Source organism: Canis lupus, chromosome 2, assembly GCF_011100685.1.
Source record: "Canis lupus familiaris isolate Mischka breed German Shepherd chromosome 2, alternate assembly UU_Cfam_GSD_1.0, whole genome shotgun sequence".
Taxonomy (NCBI): domain Eukaryota; kingdom Metazoa; phylum Chordata; class Mammalia; order Carnivora; family Canidae; genus Canis; species Canis lupus.
The window spans coordinates 42738589-42759758 of NC_049223.1; the positions used below are offsets into that span (position 1 = coordinate 42738589).

General features: G+C 37.2%; 1 long non-coding RNA gene across 3 annotated transcripts in view; it reads right to left on the reverse strand.

Annotated features, from left to right (window-relative positions):
- LOC119870237 overlaps positions 1–21170 on the reverse strand; it is a 250556-nt gene that overhangs the window by 91091 nt on the left and 138295 nt on the right. For all 3 annotated transcript variants that reach the window (XR_005355521.1, XR_005355522.1, XR_005355523.1), the window contains one exon: positions 16546–16702. This is a non-coding gene — a long non-coding RNA (uncharacterized LOC119870237). The remainder of the gene's footprint in view (positions 1–16545; positions 16703–21170) is intronic.

Here is a 21170-nt window from a genome sequence, read left to right on the forward strand (position 1 = left end):
AAGTTTATATGTGCTATTTATGATGCTGACAAAGGTTTATTGGTGATTAAAACTAAGGAACTGGTCTGTGTCAGGATCTATACATCTTAGGACTTGAAAAAACCAGACAGATGGGTAATGCTGGATATTAGTGAATGGGTTATGGAGACTTAAAAAAAATCCTCATGAATAGCTGATGAGAGAGATATTTTTCTACTCACATCTCACAGACCAGAACTTAATCCCATGGCCACTTAACTGCAAGGGGGCTTTTGAATGTCATCTTTATTTCAGATAGCCACATGTTCTATAATAATGCTATAATAAAGGGCACTTTTACTATAGAAGAATAAATCATACTAGAAGAGAGCTAAAGTGCTGTCTCCCATGTTGGATTTTTTTCAAAGTATTACTAATAAGCAAATAACTAAGGAGAGGGAGCATTTAATAAATCTGTCATCAAATATTTACCTTTTCTATACTCCTTAAAGTGAATATTTGAGATCTTTCATTGGTTATTTTTATTATATTTTTTAATTTTACACACTTGTATTGGATCTTAGATATGGAGGGCTGGTTGAATCAGCCTCATTTCATGACATATTAATCCCATTACTCATGCCACGTTCCACTCTTGTTTCATTTTAAAATGCATTCTAGGTAGTCCTTAACTACCTCAATCCCCATTCCTACATTAACCTATACCTTCAATGGATTTGACACCTAACTTTGAAATTTTTTCCATGTAAATTGTCCAGTATTTTTTGCATGTGTGTATTTTTGCTTTAGTTAAATTATATAAATAAAACTTTGTTCTTTTTTTTATTTTTGCAACCTTCATTATGTTTTCATCATTTATTTGTGTCTCTAGTTTGTTGCTTCTAAATACATAATGTATTCCATAATTCACTACTCTTTTATCATTTCCCTGTTATGTTACAGATTCCTAATTTGCCCCTCAACTCCCCATGCCCCAACACATGTTATTTATATGCTTAAGGACTTGTGTGAGAATTTTTCAAGAGCAAAGAGTAAGATACATACTACACATTAACTGACTAAGCAAAGCCACATTCTTCTCCAGAATGTCTGAACTGGGCTATATTCTCACCAGCAGTATACAAAAGTTCGTGTCACCATATTCTACTTTCCCCTACAATATGAAATTTCTAATTTATGATTTATGATTTGATGGAAATACAGTAGTATATCATGGCTGCTTTAATATGCATTACCCTGATTACTATTCATTTAATCATGTCTTCACATATGTGGTAGCCATTTGAGTTTCTTCTTATATGACATACTTTTTATATTTTATACCTTGCCTATTTTTCTATTGAATTTTTTGTCTTCTTATTGACTTGCAGGAACATTTGTATACTCTCCATATAAACCCATTGTTGATTAAGTCATTATAAATATTTTGTTGATGATGGTAATCCTTCCCCCGATCTGCTATCCATATCTACTCATTGTGGTTGAAGGTTTTGGGTCTTTTTAGAACCCCTTCATTCTGAGCCACAAAAATATTCTATGGTTTATTTTACTAGCTGTATAGTTTTGCGTCCATATTTAGATATTTGATCCAGCTGAAGTCTTCTTTTATATTGGCATGAAGTATTGATCCTGTTTTATTTTTTAATGTAGTGACCTAGATTTCCTAACACCATCACTAAACAATCTGTCCTTTTTATTGATTTGGATTAGCACGATTTTCATAGGTCAAGTTCCCCAATATAGGGTCTATAATCTCTCTGATGTCTCCATTCCATTCCATTTGTCTATTTACCTTAGAATCTTGAATCAGTTCCATATTTTTAACAGTATATAAAGTATGTCTACTCTCTCTCTCTCTCTCTCTCCTGTATATTTATAATGAAGCATTATCCTAAAGGCTGATTTAACTGGACAAGCTGGAAAGTGTGGGATTTGAGAAGCAACTCTGTATGCCACATAAATGGCAAGAAAATGGGAAACCAAAAATAAACCAGGATTCCTGTATCTATCTTTGACCCCAAGGGTGATGTCTATGGTGTCTATATCCAGCTTGCATTCAGAAAGGGGCTTGCTTCTCTGCTCTAGATTTCTTCTTACTCCTTGTCCACAAATGTATTTTCTTTTCTCCTATTTCATTCAATCTCAACAAAACATTGGGAATGTCTTATATAAATGCAATTAACCAAGCAAAATATAATATTACTAAAAGAGGTAAGAAAAAGAAGCCAAGAGAAAAACAAAAATTGTGACTGATTTCATTTGAAGCCCAAGCTAGTTTATAGCAATGTCAGCTCACCCTGATCTTTTATCCATTTGTAGTTTCTCTCTTTCTAAGTTTCACAACGCTGTTCAATCTTTTGGTTTTATCATTATGTTATTTGGAAGAGGGAATGAAAACCTCCAAAGCTCCACATTTTAAAAGGGTCCTGGAAGAAAGAAGTCTATGTACATGGGGATTTCCTAGACCCTGTACAGTTACCTGATATGGGTAAAAAGAGTCTGAAATAAAGAGCAGAGGCTCTGATCTAGGGGACCAGGGCTCTTGTCTCTGTTCTGCCAGTGACTGACTGTGACTTCAACTCAAACACAAATCCTTCTTAAGTTTATAGTCCTCAGTTGCCAGAGGAGAAGGCTGCCCTCCATGGTCTCAAGGTTCCATCCAGGACCAGCTCTGATTCTGCATGGCAGCTTTTACCTCTGGGGACATCAATCAGTGGCTGTCCCTGAACACATTTTACAACTAATAGCTATTACTCTTGTAACTAAGAGAGGTCACTCTTAGAAGGTTAATTAGCCTCCTCTTCTGGCTCAGAATAATTACTCCACAACATTCACATCATTTTCTTACACCAGGAACTCCTTTCCATGAACATACCTTAAAAAAAATATTTTATTTATTTATTCCTGAGAGACATAGAGAGAGAGGCAAAGACATAGGCAGAGAGAGAAGCAGGCTCCCTGTGAGGAGCTCCATGTGGGACTCGATCCTGGAATCCCGGGATCATGCCCTGAGCTGAAGGCAGGTGCTCAACAACTGGGCCACCCAGGCCTCCAGATATATAGCTTATGCTTAAAAGAGAAGGAAGGCCAAATGTATACCACTGCCCTGCCAAGAGGAAATAACTCCTATAAACTGTATATTTCAGCAAATACCAAAAACAGTCAGTCACAGAATCAAAGAAACTAAACTATTGTCATTCAACTCTCTTTTGGTCTTCTGGCCTTCTTTTATTACCTCTTTTTTTCAGTAATCAAATGAACCAATTCTGGCCCCCATTCTACACTGACTGGTGGAATTCAGTCACCTCCCATTTATATCTGAGATCCACTGGGAAAGAGATTCTGATAATTACCTGACATTTCTGCAGCTCCTTGTCTGGATACTTGGGTCATCCCAGCCATTTCATAACTTGTTGTCCCATTCAACTCTGGCCTTACTCAAGGTAACCTTATATGTTGTAGTTAATAACACACCCTTACTCACTCACATCCCGAGGGAAATTCATGCCCAGCACATAGGAAACAATTCAAAATTGGATTTTAGGCCTACAACCACCCTGAGAATCCACTGACCAAATATTTTAATATGGATTCCTTTATTGGCTATTATGGACTGACTTGTATACCACCACCTCAAATTCACATGTTGAAGCCCTAACCCCAAATATGACTATATTTGGAGATACGGCATATAAGGAGGTAATTAAATTTAAATGAGATCATATGGGTGGAGTCCTGATCTGATAGGATTAGTGTCCTTAAAAGAAGAGACACCAGAAAGTACTCCACATGATCTGATCCCTGCACCCTCATCCCCTACTTCTCTCTTCTCAGTCCAACACTACAGACACCCAGGCTTTAGGTAATCCCTGAAGAAGCACTCTGCCCTCTCCTACCACAGGACTTTCACACATGCTGTTCATTCTGTCAGCAATGCCTCTTTCCTCCCCACTCTACCCATTGCTTGTTCAACTTCCTTACTTCTTTAGATCTCACCTCAGGTATCACTTCTGAAGGAAGCCTTCCGGTCCTCAGTGCCTAGGTCAGATTCCATTGTTACACACATGCACAGAACCATGTTCCTTTCCTTCCACAACTTTAGCAACACATAGAGGTAATAGAGACTATGGTTTTCTCAATGGCCTCATAGGTCTCTAGTTAAATTCTAAAGATTTTATTTATGTATTCATGAGAGATGCAGAGACATAGGTAGAGGGAGAAGCAGACTCCCCACGGGGAGCCCATGTGGGACTCAATCCCAGAACTCTGGGATCATGCCCTGAGCCAAAGACAGAGACTCAACTACTGAGCCACCCAGCATGCCTCAAGTTAAATTCTAAATCAGGCTTTGAAACTTGGATTCCTTTGCTTCCCCCTCCCAACCCAACCAAACCAGAATAGTGAATGTTTTTCCCATTCATACCCACCTATCAAATTTAGAATGGGATAAAAAAAAATTACACTGTAAAAAACAATAAGCACAAATATTAAAGGTCTGTTATCAGTCAAAATGTCAAGGATTCCCATCCAAATGGATTAAGTATACTTCCTGGTAAAGTTTGTGATGCTTCTCTTTTAAGAGGAAAAGTAAATTTGAGTGGGATATTTAACCTTATGAAAACATTTTATACAATTTCCCTTAAAATTGCTTTGTGGCAAGATAATTCAAGTCTTCCTGTAAATTCTATAAATGTATTGATTAAAAATAATAATACAGTCTTGGGTCTCTTAAAGTCTCCTTCTTCTCTATTAACTGGCTATCTACCTTGAGAGGTAGCCAATTTGGATTTATATCTGCAGAAAAAAGCCTGAGAGGAATATTGCTATGATTGAGTCTGGGCTGACACTTTTGGTTGTTTAACCAGGAAAGCATTCCCCCTCTGTCCACTGGGCTCAGGTACTGGGGTCAAAGTGGTCAGGGAAGAGCAACTGCTCCCCTGGGCCAAAAACATTGAAAATGTTTTCAGGGAGCCCCTGAGGGGGATGTCTAGAGTCACTTCCATTCAATTTACTAAGCACCTATGTGCCAGGCTGTATGCTAGGTACTGGGAACTTGAACATGAAAAAGAAATAGTTTCTTATCTACAATTCCTGGGTAGTAAAATTTAAGGGAAAGGCCTGAAACTTCAGAAGTTATTGTATTTTGTTGGAGAAATAGGATTGCTCTGCCCCAAACTGCTAGATTTAATGTGCTAGGGTTGGGAAGGATGCTTGAGAAGCCATAAATAATAAAGACCCCATAATAATACCTATAAGGAAGGATTGGCTGTAAAATAAGCTGACTGGCAGGCACCTAAATGGCATTACTTTGGAAGCTCTAAAAATTTTTTTACACCAGAAAAATCCCCCCTGATACCTAAACCCTACTTCTTGAGAATCATTCCTATGGCTTATGGATTTATCCCTTGCTAAATTCCAAGTACCACTTAAAAGCAATACATTATTTTTTCCCCATCAGTTAAGAGGAAAATTAGTGCTATCATGAAGGTTCTGAGGACCTGAAGAAAGGTGGGTAGAAATGGAAGAAGAACTGGGGACCCATAGGAGTTTGGGGGGATACTGAGGTGATTCACATTTTAGCTTAGGGTCAGTAGTCCCTAAAAGGGCACGTGATCTGTAATTTTTCTGACTATTCCTTTTGTGGCTTGGCTTTTCTTGGGATTTTGCTAAATTAAGACTTCATCCCAAAGAGTATAGATGTTTTCAGATTAAGATTGAATTGGCCACTCTGGTGTGGAAATCAAGTAGAGGAAGGTCAGGGGAGAGAAGCCTATCCTGCTATTCATAGCTCTTCCAAATAACCCCCCAGGGAAACAATAGGGAGAGGAGAAGCCCTTGGCATTCCAGCCCCTTAACTGGAAATACAAAATTATGCAATAAAGGTAAACAAAAAATTACTCAACTGAGAGGGAGGCCAGAGAGTGGTTTTACTGTGGCTTGAAGGTTCAGGTTAGACATTTCTAACTGTCTCAAGACTCCACTTGCAGAGCATTACAATACTATCCCCCTATCTACACTTCCTCACCCTGACCTTTCTCCCCTTGTCTGCAACCCTAACATCCTTGCATTTCCCTATGTTTCCCAATGAATCTCTGCCCAGTGTCTGTATGGTGGTTTCCTCCTAGATGGTCTGTCTATAAAGGGATTCAGCTTCTGATCTAATCATTGCAGTCAAACTGAAGCATAGAATAGAAAAAATGTCATGTGCAGATATGAACAGTACTGACTTGTCTAGGTTAAATGCAAGTTTTCCCTTAATTATCTAAAGAAGGCATTTTCCTTCTTCTGTTAGTCAAGATGCACTGATTCTTCATTATTCATTTCCTTCTCTAAGCATTTTTTGGGCTCCTACTATGAGTTAGGGAGCAAGGTAGGCATGCAGGTAAGCTCTGTAGGCAGTCTCCTCTCTTGAGAAGTTTTCACTCTCCAGAGAAGCCCCTGAAAAAAGTGTAATAAGCGTTAGAAATTAGGATTCTTGGAATGTATATCAGGGAAACCATAGAGAATGGAGATGTGTAGTTTTCTCAAAGGAGCAGCAGGTGATGTCATCAGGAGAGGAGGTAAGGGACATCAGACAAATAAAACAGCAGCCAGTAGCTGTTTACCTTAATCAGGGGCTCAGATATATGCATGGACTGACTTAGCTAAGAGAGCATCCAGTGGGGGAAATGAGCTGGGAAGCAGGTTGGAGTCAAGGCAAGGCTTGGCTGGGCCAGAGGCAAAGAAGAGATGGGGTGCTCATTCCAGGCAGGAGAGAGAGGCCTGAAGGAAGGCAGAGAGAACAAGCACATTGCAGCAATGGATAGCAACGGGGCCTGCCCAAGAGAACCCCGGGGCCAACAAGAGGGAGCAGTGGGAAAGAAAGTGGCGTGGGCAAGTACAACCTGTAAAAAAAGTGTTTCGAATTCAATTACCTATAAAAAGTCTATCTTTTTTCTAACCACAATGTCTCAAATGTCGGATATAGGGGCATTAGCTTTTTACTTATGATGACTACAGGTACCTATGGATGATTTCATCCCCGTATGCCATGTGTACCTCTTCACTAGGTGAATAGGTAAATAATCTCCCACTTCTCCTTACTCATCTGGACAGTAGAGGGAAAGGGAGATGGAGGATCCCAGGAATAAAAGACCAATTCCTCACCTCTTGCATGGAGTCCTGCAGCCACTCCCTCCAGCCTACTCTCTGGCTTTAATTAGCAAAAACCTGTCTTTAATTAGCGAAACCGTCTTTCAGGGATATGCCTCTTAAAGGAACACAAGAAAACGCTACTGAAGCGTTAATGTATTTTTAAAGAGCTGAAAACACATAAAATCTGCAAATTTTACAAAAACTGAGAAAAACATGATGAGAACCAGAACTTCCAGTAAGAAAATCTGCTCAAACCCAGTGCTAGGCTGCCGTTCTAAGAATTATTAGCTTTGCCAGTGGAAAAGTTTGTGAAGTCCATGTGCATTTTCCTGCCATACACTTCAGGTCCATTTCACCTGCAGCTGTTCATGAGTTGACATGCCTTAGAGGTACCAAGCAAGAGGGGGAATCTGGCTCTTTAAAAAAAGGAATACCCTCTCCCAATGTTCTAGTCGCAAAGAGAATTTTATGATTAAATTACACAGAGATGTAAGTTCACCACCTGGAGTACTAGGTTGGCTGGCACTTGGTTTTGTCCCTGCCCATGACTTCTTTGCGGACCAGGGATTTTCTAGACCTCTTGGTATTGGGGTTTAAAGCCAGTGGTATTCTCTAATGAGATGGAAGTGGCTTGGGGCACTGCAAGGGGGTGAGGACAGTGGGAGGATATGAGGATCTGACAGGGAGGACAGGAATCTGCCATTCTCCTGAAGGATTTCTCCCAGATACTCTCTCTCTGGACACGAGGACAAGGCATCCAGCACAAGACTGAGTCTGCAGCTAGTTTGGAAGCTGGCTCTTCCAGTGACTAGTTTAGCAAGTCATTTTTCCTATCTGGGCCTTACTTTCTCATTTGCAAAATTATTCCTCTGACCAAAGAATGCAGCTCTAACATACTCTGATATCATGACTTGGAGGCAAATTCTAGAGCTACTGGTACAAAGGAACAGTCAATATCCTTCCACCTAGAGTGTGTTCACAGGGCTCAGAGCATGTGGCATTTATGATGGAAAGGCACTTGGAGGCAGCAAGAGCTGATAAGGCAATGAAGGGTTTGTAAAGTATTACCAGATGGGGAAGGCTTAAGAGGGCATATTACTTTCCTCCCTTAGAATGCCCACCAGGTGTTCTTTTGCGCTAAGGCCCACCTGTGCATATCCAGTGTCCAAAGCAGCTACCCTTGATGAAGTGATCATCAAAGGTGCTGTACATAGCACTGGGGCTCCTTTAGTATCTTGAAAACGTGCCGCTGTTTTCTATCAGCCTGAAGAGCCTGACTTGACAAATGCTTTCTTTTCAAAAGCCCATGAACATCTACCTCTCTGCCCAACTCTGACATTATTCTAATAACAAGCCTCTCTTTTCCTAATTATCTCCTCTTGTCCTCTCTGAAAACCAAGGAAACACTGAAAGCCTAGGTCTGAAAGGGTAGCTGTCACTCCAAAATCTCAACCCAGTTTAATTTAGACTGGAATAGGGCAATCATTTTCATCAGTCACCAGGCTGAGTCTCACTACACCCCAAAACAGTTGCTAAAGAAGCAGTACAAGTAGATAAATTAAATCATAAATCCTGGTCAACCTTCATTATAAACCCACCTCACTCATTATTTCCTTATTCAATTTTTAAATCTGCTTAGCTTAGGGCCGGGTCTCAATGTTTGGGGTACAGAAGGTGTTTGCTTTACTCTTGGGACTGTGTGTTTGTTCCCTGAATGTGAAACCTCCTGAAAAATCTCCAGCAAGCCACATACACCAAAGATATATTCATTCAAAGGTACACATATGCACAAGTTTGGGAATGGTGGAATAAATAGTTTCCATTTGGTCATTTCTCAAAATCACTGGGGGAAGTTATTTTCTACGTGCCTATTATGATTGGTCTTATAAAGGGGCAAACCAATTGCAACCTGCAGGATAGTAATGGGTGGATGCCTTCCAGTGGGGAAAAGGCCACTGCTTTTAAAAATATTTCCCACTGTCTCCAACATTGCTCAGTTAGGTGAATCTCCTCCTTTTAAATTTTTGTTCCTATTACACATGGTTACACTCAGGGCAGCAATGAACAAATTTTTGTACAAGGGCCAATTCAAGATAAATAAGATGCTTAGGAGTTAATTACTTTAAAAACCTACAATAGGAATGAAAGTTGTGTTTTTTTTTAATCAGGGAAATTCAATAGCTGCAAATGTACTGAAGCATTTTAGAGTTTCATCTTATAGCTAAAAGCTCAAGAACCATATGATTAGTCTGCACTGCAGAATCTGACTTCAATGTACTTTTGAATAAATTTTATGCTGAGTAAGACCATTTGGAGTGGATTTATCTTGCCTTTCTAGAGTGAGTTCATAAGTTACTTAGTTCCTTTCTTTTACCTCTAAATTTTGTCATCTTTAGTTGTTAAATGCAAAGGACTACATAGCAGTGCCTTCACTTCCAAAGAAGTTTTTCTCATGCCCATTTATTCTGAAACACATCATTTTAATTAGTTGCCTTTCTCTTCTTGTTGGCAGGCATAGCAGGTACTTAAAAAGTTATTCAGAAAAACAATCCTCTCCACTTGTCTCAATGTAAATATCTTTAAAAAAAATAAAACCAAAAACTTCTCAGATTAAGTCAGTTGGTCACTTGGTATTCACCAACTACCTCCCTTCTGCAGATAGGTGAAAGAGATGGTATGTACATCTTCAGCTTTATTAGATACTACCAGATTTCTCTCCACAATGGATTTCTCTCCAATGTATGCCCCACCCACATGCATAAGTCTTTCTGTTTCCTGACATCTTTGCCAATTTTTGTTGTTTGCAACTTCACAATTACTTGTGAAGTGGAGCATCTTTTCACATGTTTATCAACCACTTATATTGCCTCCTATGTGAACTGTTAATATCCTTTCTAATTGTATTGACTATCATTTTCTTATTAAGTTACAAGATTCCTTTTTATATAGGGTGCAAGTATCCTCCTCAGACTATTTTTTTCTTCCTTTGTTGTTTGTGGTATTTTTTTTCCACGGAATTTTTTTCATTTTAATAAAGCTTGAATTTATCCATCTTTCTTCTATGGTTTTTTATTTTTGTGTCCTTTACTTGAAAATCTACCCCCATGGTGAAAATTCCCCTATGTTTTCTTCTAAAAGTTTTAAAGTTTGCTTTTCACACTTAAATCCCAATATATCTGGAATTTATTTTGTATACAGAGTGAGGTAGGGATCTAATTTTGTCTTTTCCATTCTGCTCACTCTTTCTTTTTGTAAGTGTCATTTCTTTTCTAATAGTTTGGGGTTTTTTCTTTGTCAGTCCTTAATCACAAAATGATTCAGGTTAATCCAGTTATTAATCAAATTATTAGGTTATATGAAGTTTTTATTTTCTAATCCTACTGTATGTTTTGTGCCTAATTCTATCCCTTGGAGGACTGTCGCCTGACAACTTGTAATTTTAGAATGTGAACTCATCTTCAGAAGGACTTTGAAGGTATATCTTGTTTTATTGTGCTTCATTTTACTATACTTTACAGATAATTGTGCTTATAAATTGAAGGCTTACAGTTATCCTATGTTGAACAAATCTTATTGGCACCATTTTTTTTCAATAGTATTTGCTCACTTTGTGTCTCTGTGTCACATTTTGGTAATTCTAATATTTCAAACTTTTTCATTAATATTACATTTATTATGGTATCTGTGATCACTGACCTTTGATGTTACTATTGTAACTTTTTTTTTGCAGTGCCACTTTTTTTTTGCAGTGCCAAACTTAATAAATATTGTGTATGTTCTGATATCTCCACTGACCAACAATTCCTCTCCTCAGGGGCTCCCTATGCCCTGAGACACCACAATATCGAAATCAGGCCAATTAATAACCCTACAATGGCCTCTAAGTGTTTGAGTGAAAGGAAAAGTTGCATGTTTCTCACTCTAAGTCAAAAGCTAGAAATGATTATGCTTAGTGAGGAAGGCATGACACAAGCCAAGAAAAGCTGAAAGCTAGACCTCTTGCTCCAGTTAGCCAAAGTGTGAATGCAAAAAGTTCTTGAAGATAATTAAAAGTGCTACTCCAGTACATACATAAATGATAAGAAACCAAAACAGCCCTATTGCTGAGATGAATAAAGTTTTAGTGGTCTGGATAGAAAATCAAGGCAGGCACAACTTTCCCTTAAACCAAAGTCTAATCCAGAGAAGGATCTGACTCTTTATAATTCTATGAAGGCTAAGAGAAGTGAGGAAGCTGCAGAAGAAAACTTTGAAGCTAGCAGAGATTGGTTCATGAAGTTTGAAGAAAGAAGCCATCTCTACAACAAAAAAAGTACGAGGTGAAGCAGTAAGTACTCATGTAGAAACTGCAGCAAGTTATCTAGAAGATCTGGCTAAGATAATCCATGAAAGTGATTACACTAAACAGCAGATTTTCAGTGTAAATGAAACAGCTTTCTATTGGAAGAAGATGCCATCTAGAACTTCCATACCTAGAGAAGAAAGGTCAATGCCTGGCTTCAAAGCTTGAAAGAACAGGCTGACTCTCTTAGGGGCTAATGTGGCTGATAACTTTTAAGTTAAAACCAGTGCTCATTTATCATTCTGAAAATTCGAAGGCCCTTAAGGAACTATGTTAAGTCTACTCTGCATTCTATAAGTGGGACAACAAAACCTGGATGGCACTACATCTGTTTAAAACAGCTTACTGAATATTTTAAGGCCATTGTGAAGACCTACTGCTCAGAAAAAAAATCCCTTTAAAATATTATTGCTCATTGATAATACGCCTTGTTACCTAAGACATCGGATGAAGATGTGCAATGAGATGAATATTGTTTCCATGTGTGCTCACATAAGATTTATTCTGAAGCTTGCAGATCAAGGAGTAATTTCTGCTTTCAAGAATTATTATTATATAAATACACTCCACAAGTATATTTTCCACAAGTACATTTGATTATCTGTGCAAAGTAAATTAAACACCTCTGGAAAGGATTCATCATTCTAGATACCATTAAGGAACATTTCCAATTCATGGGAAGAGGTGAAAATAACTTTAACAGACTTTGGAAGAAGGTGATTCCAGCTTTCATGGATGACTTCGAGGGGTTTAGGACTTTAGTTGAGGAAGTAATTGCAGATGTAATAAGAAACCCCCAGAGAACGAGAATTAGAAGCAGAGCTTGAAAATGTGATTGAATTGCTGCAATGTCATGATAAAACTTGAATGGATGAGGAGTTGTTTCTTATGGATAAACAAAAGAAAGTGGTTTCTTGAGATAGAATTTACTCCTAGTGAAGATGCTGTGAAGATTGTTGAAATGATTACAAAGGATTTAGAATCTTATATAAACTTAGTTGATAAAGCAGTGGCAGTGTTTGAGAGGACTGACTCCAATTTTCAAAGAAGTACTACTGTGGGTAAAATGCTAACAAGCAGCATTTTATGCTAGAGAAATCAGTCATGAAAAGAGTCCACTGATGCAACAAACTTTATTGTTCTCTTATTTTAAGAAATTACCTCAGCCACCGTACCTTCAGCAGCCACCACCCTGATCAGTCCTTCCACCAGCAAAGACCTTGCACAGCAAAAAAAGATTATGACTTGCTGAAAACTCAGGTGATGGTTAGCCTTTTTTTTTTTTAGCAATAAAGTATTTTTAAATTAGGATATGTATATTGTTTTTTAAAGACATAATGCTATTGCACACTTAATCAACTACAGTACAGTAAACATAACTTTTACTTGCACTGGGAAACCAAAAAATTCATTTGACTTGCTTTATTGTGCTTTATTGTAGTGGTCTGAACCAAACTCTCAATATCTCCAAAGTATGCCTGTACCTCTGTAAGGTAATATCAGTGTACCATAGACCCAAGACCAATATTTAACATAATATTTCACTTAGAGTTTCTAAGACTATATGATATAAAAATAGTTAACCTCAAAGGGTGGAGGTTTGTGAATATAAATTATCAGGAAAACTTTTGTTTCCACATATACCTCTGGCAGACACAGAGAAGCTTCCCTGTGCTGGTCAGTGTGATTTCTTTTCCTGGTTCATTTTTTCACAAGCCCTTTGGAGTTCAAACTACACACCACTGAGGATATTTACAGGAAAAAGACAACCACTTGGTAAAAAGATGGGTATGTAATTAAAGTTACTCAAGGGCAACCTTACTTTATGAGCAATGAGCTAAACAAAGATTTTCTGTCTCATAAATTAAAAACCAGTAATTGTATTGTCAAGTGCCACATCCCAGGGCTTGCTGCTAAATTCAGAAGATCCTTGTCTGTTGGTTTAAAAAAGATACCAAAACTCACTTTATTCTTGAAGAATATTTTATGGTCCAATAGAGTCTTTTTCACTCCCTTTGCCATCCTCCAAGAACCTTCCACACACCTAACCTTACCATTATGCAACTGCTACGGGAAACACTTAGCAAGAGGTTGCTTAGGAGAAACCTGTGTGAGAACACGTCCTCTTGTTTAGGTATAAGAATGTCTACAAGTAGGGACACCCATCTAACAATCTCTTCTAGAGATGTACTCCCTGTTCTTTTAGGAGCATATTAATCACTTTTACTCTCTCCTGACTCCTAATCACAGGCGTTTTCAGTGTTGTCAAAACAGTGCCTGCCTACTTCTGTTTTCTACTATTGGCATGGGTTCCAGGAAGTGTTTATGAAAGAGGAACAGAACAAAAGATTGACAGCCTTGCGTTGACATTTTGGGGCTGTTTGGAAATGAAAATAATCCAGGTTTGATGTTGTAATTCCTCCTTTTAAGGGCAAAAGTAATGTCTCAGCATGAATGAGCATAACTAAATACACTGGGACACACCCCAGACACAGTATGCACTCCCGGAACACTCACTGTGCTTTTTTGGTGTTGCTGTTGTATGACAAAAGGCAGCAGACAATTTTTGCTTCCCCACTTCCAAATCTCCTACTCCAATGAAATGAATAAAACATCAGACTTAAAGGGAAAAAATTCCCTGATTCATGTGTATCTCTTTTTTCTCTCTTTCCCAAGCTACACAATCCTAGTCACCACTCATCATAATAATGAATTTTTAATTACATAATAGATTCTCATTGATAAAATTAAAACAATACAGGCAAAACAAAACTTCTCTGTGCCTACTCACCTACTTTGTTCCTCAATTGTGTATACTTATCATCCATTCACTGTGTATCCTTTTAGAATTTTTCTAACCACATTCACATATATATTAAAAGATGAGAAAGCATACAGTTTGTTTGGTAAGAATTTCTGTTTAATGCTTAAATTGTGCCATATTCTGTACGGTATACTACAACTAGTTTTTCTTAAGTTGGACATATTTTTATATTAGTACACATTTATTGGTCTCATTCTTTTTAATGGAAGCATAGTCTTCTACAGAACTGATATATAGTAGAGTTTACTTGATTATTTCTAAAAAATGGAAATGTAGATAGATTATTTAAATTTTTTTCAGTATTACAAATAATGCTATGATGAATCCTCTTTGTAATACTTTTTTGACCACCTGTGCTAATGTTTTGTCCAGCATCGGTCTGTGAAGTGAAATTTGGAGGCTTAAGGGTAATAGTTGCTCCTTTAAAGCAATAATCAAATCTATCTATCTATCTATCTATCTATCTATCTATCTATCTATCTATCATAACAAATACTATACTGAGTGGTTTAAACAGCAGACATTTATTTCTCACAGTTCTGGGGGCTGGAAACTCCAAAATCAAGGTGCTGATAAGATTCAATTCCTGCTGAGAGTCCTCTTTCTGGCTTGCTGATTGTCACCTTCTCACTGTGTCCTTACATAATAGAGAGAGAGTAAGCTCTGGACTCTCCTCCTCTTTTTACAAGGACATTAATTCCACCATGGAGGCTCTACTCTCATGACTCATCTAACCTAATTACCTCCCCAAAGATGCCACCTCCAAATACCTCCAAAATATTGGGGGTTAAATCTTCAACATATGAATGGGCAGGGCACAAGTATTCATTCTATTATCTATCAATCTACCTACCTACCTATATCTATCTATCTAAATAGGTAATAAGGCCTATGGTTAAAAAAAAATCAAAGCCAGGATAAAGTGGCATCATAAATCCAAAAGCAGGCACGAAAAAAAAATATGATGGATTTTTTAATTCGATCATATCAATAATCACATTGTAGGTGAATGCTCTAAACATACCAATTAAAAAACAGTGTCAGTTTGGATTAAAAGAACAAAGCAAGATTCAACTATATGTTACCTAGAAGAAATCCACTTTAAGTTTAAAAAGACAGGTAAATTAAAAGTAGAGAGAAATAAACACTAATCAAACAATAAAAAGAAAGCCAAAGTGCCTATATTAATATCAAAATAAACTTAAGAACAAAGAATTATTACCAACGATGAATGGACATTACATTATGATAAAGAGGTAGATTCATAAAAAAGACATAATAATCCCAGATGTATATGCAATTAACAAGACAGCTTCAAAATACATGAAGCAAAAATTGACAACTGAAAGGACAAAGAGGCAAATCCACAATTACAGTTAGAGTCTTTAGTATTTTTTTTCTCAGTGACATTGGTCACTGAACAAATAGAGAATTAGTAAGGATGTAGGTGACCTAAACAGCACTATCAACCAACTTAACCTAATTGACATTTATAGAACACTTGGCTCAACAACAGTATCTCAAAAATATTAAGATTTCTGTTCATAATAATATTAAAGAAGAAATCAATAATAAAATATCTTTAAGATCCTCAAATATTTGACAATTAAGCAATATTTTTTAAATAACTCATGAGTCAAAGAGGGAGTTACAGAGAAAATTGGAAAATATCTTGAATGGAAAGAAAATGAAAAAAACAATAGACCAAAATTCATAAATATAGCTAAAGCAGTGCTTAGGGGGAAATGTATAGCATTAAATGCTTATATTAGAAAGGTTACTGGGAAACCCAGAAATAGAAAGGAAGAAACAGAATCATGACATGCAAAAACAAAGGATGAAGCTTGTAACGAGGCCCAGAGCCAATGTCACATCTCCCTCTTGTCCTTCAAGAGTGCCACTGCATCAGCTGAAGGCCACATCCCATGCTGCCCAAAAGTGTCTAATGGCTCTGGAAATTGGCTTTTATCATTCCAGCTGCTGCCACCCATAGAATGTTTCTTAATCTTTTTGTTTGTTTGTTTGTTTGTTTGTTTCTTAATCTTTTTTCTTACTTTCTAGTATCACTAACTCCCTTTTCAAAGCCCATGGCTTATGAATCTGATTGGCAGGACCATATATCTCTACCCTAGCTGCAAAAGTAATTGGGACAGTAACTGTCTTAAGTGTTCAGTTTCTATGATAAAAAAGTAGGCTATTTCTCCCATAAAAAATTTGGATCTGGAAATCATTAGGAAAATGAGCTAAGCTTTTCCTGATACCATACCTCTGGTCAAAAAAATCCAGACTTGAGAACAAAGGGTCCTCTGCATTTAAGGAAGATTTCTAGATACCTCTCTTGGGATTTTTCAAGAGGCTAAAATACTGGATCTTCTGCTGCAACCATCATCCTAGCTCCACTCTTCCCAGTCTATACAAAACAGCTGGTGAGGAAAGAAAATGAAAGAAATTAGAGTTCTACTTCTGCTGAGAGGGGACAAATGGATGCTCTATGTCTCGCCTTTTTAAATAACAGTTCTAAATCAAAATCTTTGCAGGTATATCTTACTTATGGACACTATATTATATGACCTCTCACTTGGGATATGGAAATTGCAATACAGTACTGTTTATTATTCTACATGGAAAACATTTAAATTGTGGGAAAATATTAAAATGTAAAAAAAATTTTAATAGATATAGAGCAATGCAAATGAGAGTATCTACCACTATAGCTATTATTGGAAAAAATGATTTTATATTAAATCACATGGAGCTGAGACTGTAAAAAACTGGTTAAAGGAATATATAGCATTGATCTAAATCTTTATTTTCTCACTTAAAATACACCTATATCAATTACACATAAATCTGTTTCATTTTGTTAATGGCTGTATTATATTCCACTGTATGGATGGACTCTAATATATACAGTTCTCTAATGACAGAAATTGAGGTTGTTTCCTAAATTTTTCTGTTATTTTTTAAAAGCCACAGTGCAGATCCTGGAAGATGGGTAACAATCCTTCATGATCAGGTCCCTTCCAAATGACAAACTGGCATTTCTTTGCTTTATTGTTGTTGTTTTCCTAAATTAAATAGAAGAGGATTTTTCCCCTTTCAAGTGAATGTACTATTTACTCTAAAATCAATTTTTGAATAAAGTTACAGCCATATAAACAGATTCATGGGAGAGGTAGCTTTCACACCAGCTATCTTTGTGACCTCCAGCAAGCGACAAACTCTTTTGGGATTAATTTCATTATTTGTGAACTTCAAGGGTTAAACAATGTGATCTCTTAGGTGTGGCTATTAAACTCTGTAGTCCTGAGTAGTGTCATTGAGATATCTTATGTTGCTTTAACCTTTTAGACAAAAACTATTTGAAAGACCTAGAGAAATGAGACCCATGACTGTTTTTTTCTCGTGTCTCCATCCTTCTCATTCTCCCAGCAACAAAAGCAGCACTCCAAATACAGTAGATACTTACTAAATTAATTACAGAGTAATAGGGCACTACCACTGAATGAAGTGCTCATGACAGATGTGAAATAATCATTTTTATGCCTTGATCACATTTAACTTCTTGAATGTTCATGTCCTAAGAAGCTCAATACTTCTTATGGTTAAGGAACTGACATACCCCTTCCTGATTCCATTCTCTGTGAAGGAACTATGTGCCTTTTATTAATCAACTGGATTATTTTGTATTGTAAAGTATTTTTATGAGATAAGTAATATGCTCTTGGGCAGCCCTGGTGGCTGAGTGGTTTAGCGCCGCCTTCATCCCAAGGTGTGATCCTGGAGACCCGGGATGGAGTCCCATGTCAGGCTCCCTGCATGGAGCTTGCTTCTCCCTCTCCCTGTGTCTCTGCCTCTCTCTTTCTCTCTCTGTCTCTCATGAATAAATAAATAAAATCTTAAAAAAATAAGTAATACGATCCTTAAATTTGTTTTGTCAATATATACTTTTTAGTCCTTTGGAAACTTTGGAACCCTAAGGGACTCAATTTCCTTCATGGAAATCAGGTAAAACATGTTTGGAAGAATTTGTCTTTAGTGTATATGAAAGTATTTTATAAATGTCATACTTTTTTCTGCTCTATGACTGTGGACAAAATGCAGAACCCTGGAATATGACTGGACAATGGGTTATAATGAAGTGGATTACCTTGCAACACGTCAAAAACAGCATATAGGCTTTGTCAGGTGGTCCAGGATGTAAATTGGCTCAGCCTCACTGGCTATGTAGCCTTAGGGTAGTCATTTGACCTCTCTGGGCCTCAAGTTAGTTATACTTTCTTTGCAGTGCTATTACAAAATTTAAAAGAGTATATGTAATATGTTTGTCATATGCTAATTCCCAACTACGGCCATTGTTAGTATTATTACCTATGCAGTGATGTTGAGAATATAAAAGACATTCAAATGGTGTACTGAACACAAAGCCACATGGAAGGAGGCAAGCACAGCCTGGGCTAGATATTAGGGCTACCCTCTGGTTTCCACAAAGCTAGTGATGTGGAATCACCTGCTAAGCAGACATAATCTCCAAAGGCTTATATCAAAACCAGTCATACTTTAATATAGTCCATAAAAAGACCAGTTACTGCCTCTTGGTGTAATCTCTATGCCAAAAATATTACCTGGCTATTCTTGCAGAGGTACGTGCAGTATGTTGGTCATTCTGGATTGTCTCCTTATCTTTTACCCCATACAAACTACCAGCTCTGCATTCCTTCCTCTCTATGCCAACCCTACCTTGGCTCCGGCTGTACTGCTTGTTTGCTGGATTCCTGCACTTGCCTATTCTCCAGTCTCACTCCCTTATAAACACTTGTTAATCCTGCTGCCAGAGTGATAGCTCCACTGCCTCCTTGTTGTCTAAAGGATAAATCATATTCCTCCATAGCCCATACAAAGTCCTCCATCATCTCTCCCATCCACCTCCAGCCTAATCTTCCATCACTTCTTGCCATCATGTCCCCCATGCCAAACTCTAGTCCCCTAAGAATACTGACCTATTTAGAGGTCTCAAACACTCCATGTTCTATATTGCACATGAGGTTGGTTCTTTCTGGCTGTAATGCCCTCCACTAACTTGATAACCTGGGGAACACTTGCTGAGCTTTCGTGAAGCCTTCTCTTCACTTGGCTAAGGTGCCCTCCTATCTACCCTATGTTCACCCCACCTTCTACAAAAATTTTGCTAAAGAAATTGCCTTATTGCATTATAACATTTGCCCATTAGTTCTCCCAGAATTGGAGTATAAGGACCTTACAAGGCTTTTTGATAATAAGAACTACAAATATTTTCATATTTGTGCCCCTAGGACCTAGTACAACATCTGACACATAGTAGGTATTCACAAACTATGGTAATTGTCTGTATCAGTTAGAAATAAGTTTGGCTGCAAGTGATAGAATAGTTGACTAGAAGTAGCTTGAAAAAATAATGAATTATTTTCCATAGATAACAAGACTTCTGGAAGCAGGCAATTACCAGTGTTGGCTTAGTGTTCACAGATGCCCGTGGAGACCTTGACTCTATCTTTCTTCTTTCAATCTATCCTCAACACAATAGCCAGAGTGATTTTCTTAAAATATGTCAGACCATATTACATCTCTATTCACAACTCTACAATGATTTGCTCAGAGGAATATCAAAGCCCTTATGTAAGCATCTGAGGCCCCACCCAGTGTATGTCTGCTTTTCTGTTCTCTATAGCACTTATCACTATGTGACATACTATATCTTTCACTTATTATATAGTAAATATTATCTTTCTCTCCTATCACCACTAAAATGCAAACTTCAAGGAAGCAAAAGATTTTGTATGCTTTGTTCACTTTTATATCTCTAGCAACTAAAACAGAGTAGACACTTAATAAATATTAGCTAAATAAATGAATGGATCCTCAAGTAAAACCACAAATGACAAAGGAGAAATAACAACCAACACCACAGAAATACAAACAATTATAAGAAAGTATTATGTTGATGGGATGAGCACTGGGTGATATGATAGATGTTGGCAAATTGAACCCCAATTTAAATAAATAAATAAATAAATAAATAAATAAATAAATATTAAAAAAGAAAGTATTATGAAAAACTATATGCCAACAAACTGGACAATGTAGAAGAAACGGATAAATTCCTAGAAATATAATCTTCTAGAACTCAAACAGGAAGAAACAGAAAATTTGAACAGACTGATAACCAGCAAAGAAATTGAATCAGTAATCAAAAAACTCCCAACAAATAAAAGTCCAGGACCAAGGGCTTCACAGGCAAATTCTACCAAATATTCGAAGAGTTAATATCTATTTTTATCAAACTACTCCAAAAAACAAAAAATGAAGGAAAACTTCCAAACTCATTCTATGAGGCCAGCCTTTCCCTGATACCGAAACCAAATAAAAACACCACAAAAAAAGGAGAACCATAGGCCAGTATTTCTGAACATAGATGCAAAAATCCTCAGCAAAATCCAACAATGCATTAAAAAAAAATTCACCATGATCAAGTGGGATTTATTTCTGGGTTGCAAAGATGGTTCGATATTTTCAAATCAATCAATGTGATACTTCACATCAATAAGAGAAAGAATAAGAACCATATGGTCATCAATAGATGCAGAAAAAGCATTTGACAAAGTACAACACCAGTTCATGATAAAAGTCCTCAACAAAGTAGGTTTAGAGGGAACATACCTCCACATAATAAAGGCCAACTATGAAAAACCAACAGCTAATACTATTCTTAATGGGAAAAAACTGAGAGCTTTTCTCCTACAGTCAGGAAAAAGACTGGGATGTCCAATATCATCATTTTTACTCAAATAGCAGAAAAATAAAAGTACTGGAAGTCTTAGCCACAACGATTAGACAACAAAAAGAAATAAAAAT